The sequence below is a fragment of the Lolium rigidum genome, chromosome 3, assembly GCF_022539505.1.
Source record: "Lolium rigidum isolate FL_2022 chromosome 3, APGP_CSIRO_Lrig_0.1, whole genome shotgun sequence".
Lineage (NCBI taxonomy): Eukaryota > Viridiplantae > Streptophyta > Magnoliopsida > Poales > Poaceae > Lolium > Lolium rigidum.
Window position 1 is genome coordinate 295,386,588 of NC_061510.1, and position 6,382 is coordinate 295,392,969.

General features: G+C 51.4%; 1 pseudogene; it reads left to right on the forward strand.

Moving 5' to 3' along the window:
- The first annotated feature begins 552 nt into the window (after positions 1-552).
- On the forward strand, positions 553-3,592 carry LOC124699696 (annotated as a pseudogene).
- Positions 3,593-6,382: the final 2,790 nt, after the last annotated feature.

A 6,382-nucleotide genomic window follows, 5' to 3' on the forward strand; every position in this document is an offset into this window, starting at 1 on the left:
AAAACTCTCGCACGCATCTGCCCCCCTTATGAAGTTTTCTCTTGTACCATGTGTTTTGTGTTCCATAAAATCCAACACAATTGCAAATCGTGGGAGTGGGAGACAATCCGTGTATGAGGACACATCAAACATGCATTTACATGGTGACAGACTGATAGTACCTCGCTATGCTATACACCTGATTACCTGAATGTTTGTGGTCGTTCTTACCGCCTCCGTTTCACTAGTCTTGACGTGGTTTTAGTTCATATTTGAACTATTGAAAAAGCTTTGTCATGTTCGAAAAAAGTACACTGATAAATCGGCATTGGAGAAAATGTACACTTTGTTTTGTTGGAAACATCGCGAAGATAACTCATGCATCATGTTAGAACATGAGTTGTGTAGAAATCTGTGGGAGCGAACGCGCATCCACCCCAATGCCGATTTGTCGCTCGCACGGGCCGAAACGCGCGGCCGCCGCACCACCTCGTGCCTCCGAGCTAGCCCCTCACCCGCGCATGCAATGCATGACGACGCCCCTGACGCCCACACCGCCACCACCACCGCCCCATGGCCGGCTTCCTCCACCGCCACGTCCTCCCGCCCTTCCGCCGCCCGCCTCTCCCTTTCTTCCGACCCGGCGCCGGCGTCGTCTCCTCCTCCACCGCCCAGCCCCAGCGCCGCCGGCCATGGACGCCCAGCCGCATCCTCGACCCGGGGGACGACGTCGTCCTCAGCTGGAACCGCCTCTTCCTCGTCACCTGCATGGTCGGCCTCTTCGTCGACCCCATGTACTTCTACCTCCTCTACACCGGCACCGTCACCTGCGTCAATATCGACATGAAAATCGGGGTCGTCGTCACCGCCGTGCGCACCGTCGCCGACCTCTTCTACCTCGCGCACATGATCCTCAAGTTCCGGACCGCATTCGTCGCGCCCAACTCGCGCGTCTTTGGACGCGGCGAGCTCGTCAGGGACCCAGACCAGATCGCCATCCGCTACCTCAAGAACGACTTCATCATCGACCTCGCCGCCATGCTCCCAATCCCGCAGGCACCCATCCCCCGCTTCATCTCCCTCTCTCTATGATCAATCCACAAGGGTCCATTTCAAATGTGTTGGTCTTCAATTTCAGAAAAATGTCTCTTTCAATGTGATTGCATCGAAAGCTGTTTAAGTTTTGGAAATGCAATTAATAATCCCGTGTTCCTTCCTTGTGCATGCCATGATTTAGGTGCATGTCACAACCTTCAGATATCGATGCATGAATGCATGATACTGTTTCCCTGAACAATGCTGGAGTTGAATCAAATGACATGTTAAAATTACATATTCAGTTCATATATATAAGCAGGATTGTTTCAAAGTCATAGAAAGGAGTAGCTAGATTGAGGTGCTTACTGCTTAGTGATGATCACATTTATACCATGCTGTGCAGGGCTGTCATATTTGCATATTGTGAAAAGCTGAGTAGGTCTGTTGTTGCAGGTGATCATCTGGTTTGTCATACCAGCTGTGAGCGCCTCCTCAGCAAATCACACCAACAACACACTCTCAATGATTGTGTTGATCCAGTACATACCAAGGGTATTCCTCATCATATCCCTAAACTCCAAGATTGTCAAGTCCAGTGGAGTTGTCACAAGGACTGCCTGGGCAGGGGCTGCTTACAACCTGCTTCTCTACACGTTGGCTAGTCATGTATGTCTTCTTTAACGGAATCGGTCACCCAAATCGTCTAGAGTCTGAAGATTACAGACTCCCCTTCTTCTGTTTAGGGGACTTTCATAGGTGGTGATATGACTGACAATTGTGTATGTATGTAGGTACTTGGAGCCCTGTGGTACCTGTTGTCCATCGAGAGGCAGTACACCTGCTGGGTGGACGTCTGCACAAGGGAGAATGGCACTGCCCCCGGAATACCGAGATGTTTCGTGAGCTATCTGGACTGCAAAACCAAGGATGATCCTATTCGGAAGAAGTGGTTCGCGGCTAGCAACATCAATGCGGAGTGCAAGCTTCCCGATGCGACTTACAAGTACGGATTGTTCGCCGATGCTCTGAATCTCGATGTCGTCGGGGCGACATTCTTCGAGAAGTACCTCTACTGCCTCTGGTGGGGCTTCCGGAACTTGAGGTACGTATAAAGATGGAGAGAGGTTATTTTGATGTCTGACTGAATTCTGAATGAGACCATTGTACATGATGATGATGATGATAACTGATTATGTGTTCGTTCTTCTGCAAATTGCTAGTTCCTATGGACAAAACTTGCCAAACACCACCTACAGGGGAGAGACTATATTCTGCATCTTGATATGTATCATGGGCCTTGTCTTCTTTTCACATCTCATTGGAAACATGCAGGTATTTATTTTCTTATAAAAGTTTTTTTATCCTGCAGAATTATCAGCACTAGTACATTTACACGGTCTGTTTTTGCTGCGCAGACATACCTGCAATCGATGACGGTGAGGCTGGAGGAGTGGCGGGTGAAGCGGCGCGACATCGAGGAGTGGATGCGTCACCGTCAGCTTCCCCTGGAGCTCCAGGAGCGTGTCCGGAGGTTCTTCCAGTACAAGTGGCTTGCCACCAGGGGCGTCGACGAGGAGTCCATCCTCCAGTCGTTGCCGCTCGACCTCCGCCGCGAGATCCAGCGCCACCTCTGCCTTGCCCTCGTCCGCCGAGTGCGTTGCCACGCCGACCGTACACCATTGCCATTTTTTCTCCGAGGATTGTTGGCGCGGTGGTCTGACCGTTGTTGGCATTGTGCTCTTCTGGTAGGTGCCCTTCTTCTCGCAGATGGACGAGCAGCTGCTGGACGCTATCTGCGAGCGGCTGGTGTCGTCGCTAAGCACAAAGGACGCATACATCGTGCGCGAGGGCGACCCCGTAAATGAGATGCTCTTCATCATCCGCGGCGAGCTGGAGAGCTCTACGACGGACGGCGGCCGGACCAACTTCTTCAGCTCCATCACGCTCCGGCCGGGGACTTCTGCGGCGAGGAGCTCCTGACGTGGGCGCTGATGCCCAACCCGAGCCTCAACTTCCCGCAGTCGACGCGCACGGTTCGGTCGGTGACGGAGGTGGAGGCGTTCGCGCTCCGGGCAGAGGACCTCAAGTACGTGGCCAACCAGTTCAAGCGCCTCCACAGCAAGCGGCTGCAGCACGCGTTCCGGTACTACTCCCACCAGTGGCGGAGCTGGGGCGCCTGCTTCGTGCAGGGCGCATGGAGGCGGCACAAGAAGAGGAAGCTCGCCAAGGAGCTCATGAAGCAGGAGGGAATCCTCTTCGAAGACAGCCAGGGCGGCGACGACGACAACGGCGGGGCTGGCGGCGCCGCCAGCGACACAGCGCCGTTGCTCGGAGAGTACAAGGATGCGGCTGGTGCGGGCGGCGCCGCGTCCTCGTCGGCGGAAGGGGCGACGCCGGCGGCGTGCACCTAGGTGCGACGTTCCTGGCGTCCAAGTTCGCCAAGAACACCAAGAAGGGCGCGCACCAGAAGGTCGTGGCGCAGCAGAGGATCGACGACGTGTCAAGCATGAAGTTCCCCAAGCTGGCCAAGCCTGACGAGCCGGACTTCACCTTGCACACCGAAGATGTGCTGTAGAGACAACACGACCGGCCATTTGCAGTGTGCTGCCTCACCACCACCACCACCACCACCACCATTTGTTCTTGGTCTTCTTCTCTCCTTTCTGTCACTGCGCTGGTCAGGATCATGAAAGTGTACTTACGTAGATAGATCAAGCTGGAGATGCATGTTGTACTGTATACTAGTGCTGATTTAGTAAAGTTGATATTACTTGAGTTTAGAGTTTTTTTAACGATTTAAATGTACTCCTCTGGTGCTGCAACAACATGAGCAATCGATCAGACATACAGGTTGACGAAAAGCGCAACTGTATCCATTTAAAAAAAAATCAAAAACAACATTTTTAAATCTAAAAAATTCTCAAGGAAGGTTACGAGCAAATTTACACATCTATGAGCCAAGTTTCGTCAAACATAGATATTTAAGATGTTCAACTTTAAGAGCATCTCCAAGATCACTGCTACATGTGCCCTGATTGCTATTTTATTATATTTTTCACCCCATGCTGTATTTGTTTGCCATGAGATCACGAGCACTTGTGATTGCTCCTACTTGAGTTAGTTATGCAGCATTTAGGATGTAAGGGGGTGTCCCTTTTTCTTTTGAACTTGGGCTTATATTCATTAATAAAATAAAGTTATACAATCACGCTCGGTAAGCTACATCGCACAGGATGGAACATATCTAACAACATTTGCCCACTCAGGCGAAACGCCAAACACCTTGTGGGCGAGGTGAGCAAATGGCGTTGATGTCCGCCGTTGTTGTGCCAGCGAGTCAGGGTCAAAGAGGACGTGTGGCGGCGCACAACAGGGGGATGGTGACATGTGGTGGTGGTGGGGGAAGGTACGGGGCCTTGGCGGTACCATCGGTTTCCTCCCGGAGCACGGCGGAAACGTTGGTTTGTTCCGGCCAAATGATGACGTAGTTGGCTAGTGGCGGCGGTGGTGATTCAGGGGTGGGTGGGAGGCAATCACAAGGAGGTGACTGCGCGTCAACGATGGTGTTGATTCTGTGAGTGAGAGGCGATATCGAAAAAGTTAGAGCGGCGGGAAATGGTTTTGTGTGCCTGCCAAGGGGGTCCTACATGCGAAATCTGACGTGGTTTGAAGTGTCGGCGGCTGCCAACCCGATCGCAGTCTCCGGATCCAACGAGTGGATCGGGACTCCAGGAACGAAGGGACCCTAAGCGGGGCCGTGACCGAGAATAGCCCTGGAGACCCGGAAACAATGTCTAGAGAAGAGCATACCCTGTCTGCAGACGACACCTAGTGGAGTCATGATAATGGGACAATAGTCAGCCAATACCTATGCACCCAAACGCTATAGTGCATCGTGTCGGGCGATAGAGCCAACCAAACACGTTGAGCCCATGCCCGCAACGCCTCTTCACGTGGTACCGGCGCCTATGGTAACCCCTTTCCGTTATAAAAGGAGGGCCACGCCAGACTAAAGATGGAGGGGATTAGAAAGGAATGAATCGTCTGATCTTTCCATGGGACAATCTCTGTAACTAGTTCATCACCACCATATACATGTGAAAGGACACGGATGTCGCCTAGAGGGGGGGTGAATAGGCGGTTTAAAACTTTTACGAGATGGGCTTAAAAAATGCGAAATAAAACTAGCGTTTACTTTGTCAAGCCCAAAGCCTATATACTATGGTTCACCTATGTGCACCAACAACTTAAGCTAAGCAATACAAGCAACTATGTGATAGCAAGATATATAACTTCAAGCACGATGGCTATCACAAAGTAAAGTGCATAAGTAAAGAGCTCGGGTAGAGAGATAACCGAGGCACGCGGGAGACAATGATTTATCCCGAAGTTCACACTCTTGCGAGTGCTAATCTCCGGTGGAGAGGTGCGGTGGCTTAGTGCTCCCGAACGCCACAACTGGCTTCACCTTGAGATGGGTTGCTCGATGCACACCAACGCCACAAAGGTCTCACCCCAAGATGCGGTAGTCACACCACACACCGAGCGCCACGAAGGCGCCTCACCTAAATCTCCGGTGACCCTCGCCACAAAGGCCTAGGTCACGGTTCCACTAAGGGATTTCCTTCGAGGCGGAAACCGGGCCTTACACAAAGGTTGGTGCACACATCCACAACTTAATTGGAGGCTCCCAACAAATCGCCACAAAGGCCTCGAATACGTCTAGGGTTCCAAGAACCCAAGAGTAACAACTTTCTTGCTTTCACTTCCACGAATCACCGTGGAGAACTCAAACCGATGCACCAAATGCAATGGCAACTCCCTCACTCTCAAATTCCACCAAAGCTACAAAAGCTATTGGGGGAATAAGAGAGGAAGAACAAAGGAATTCACAAAGAACACCAAGATCAAGATCTAGAGGATTCCACTCACAAAGAGAATGATTTGATTGGTAGAAATGTAGATCTAAATCTCCTCTTACTTTTCCCTCAAAAAGATTCAAGAAGCATTGGAGGAGTAGAGGGATATGGCAAACTCTCAAGGTCAACAATGGTGGAGAGAGAGAGTAAGAGTTGCTCAGATTTTGGGGAAGAAGACCCCTTAAATAGGTCCCAACAGATCTGACCGTTATGGTCAAAATCGTGCCTGGCCGGCAGTGCTGGCCCTGCCCGGGCGGCAGTTCCGGGGCGCTTCCGGCGGCAGTTCCGGGGTGCACCCGGCGGCAGTTCCGGCCTCCCTGTTTTTACCCAAATACCTGATACGAAAATCTTAAGAACTTTTGCATCCGGACTCCGATTTTGATGATCTTGGATTCGTTGAAATCACAACAACGAGCTCTACAATAATATGCATAGAAAAATCATAT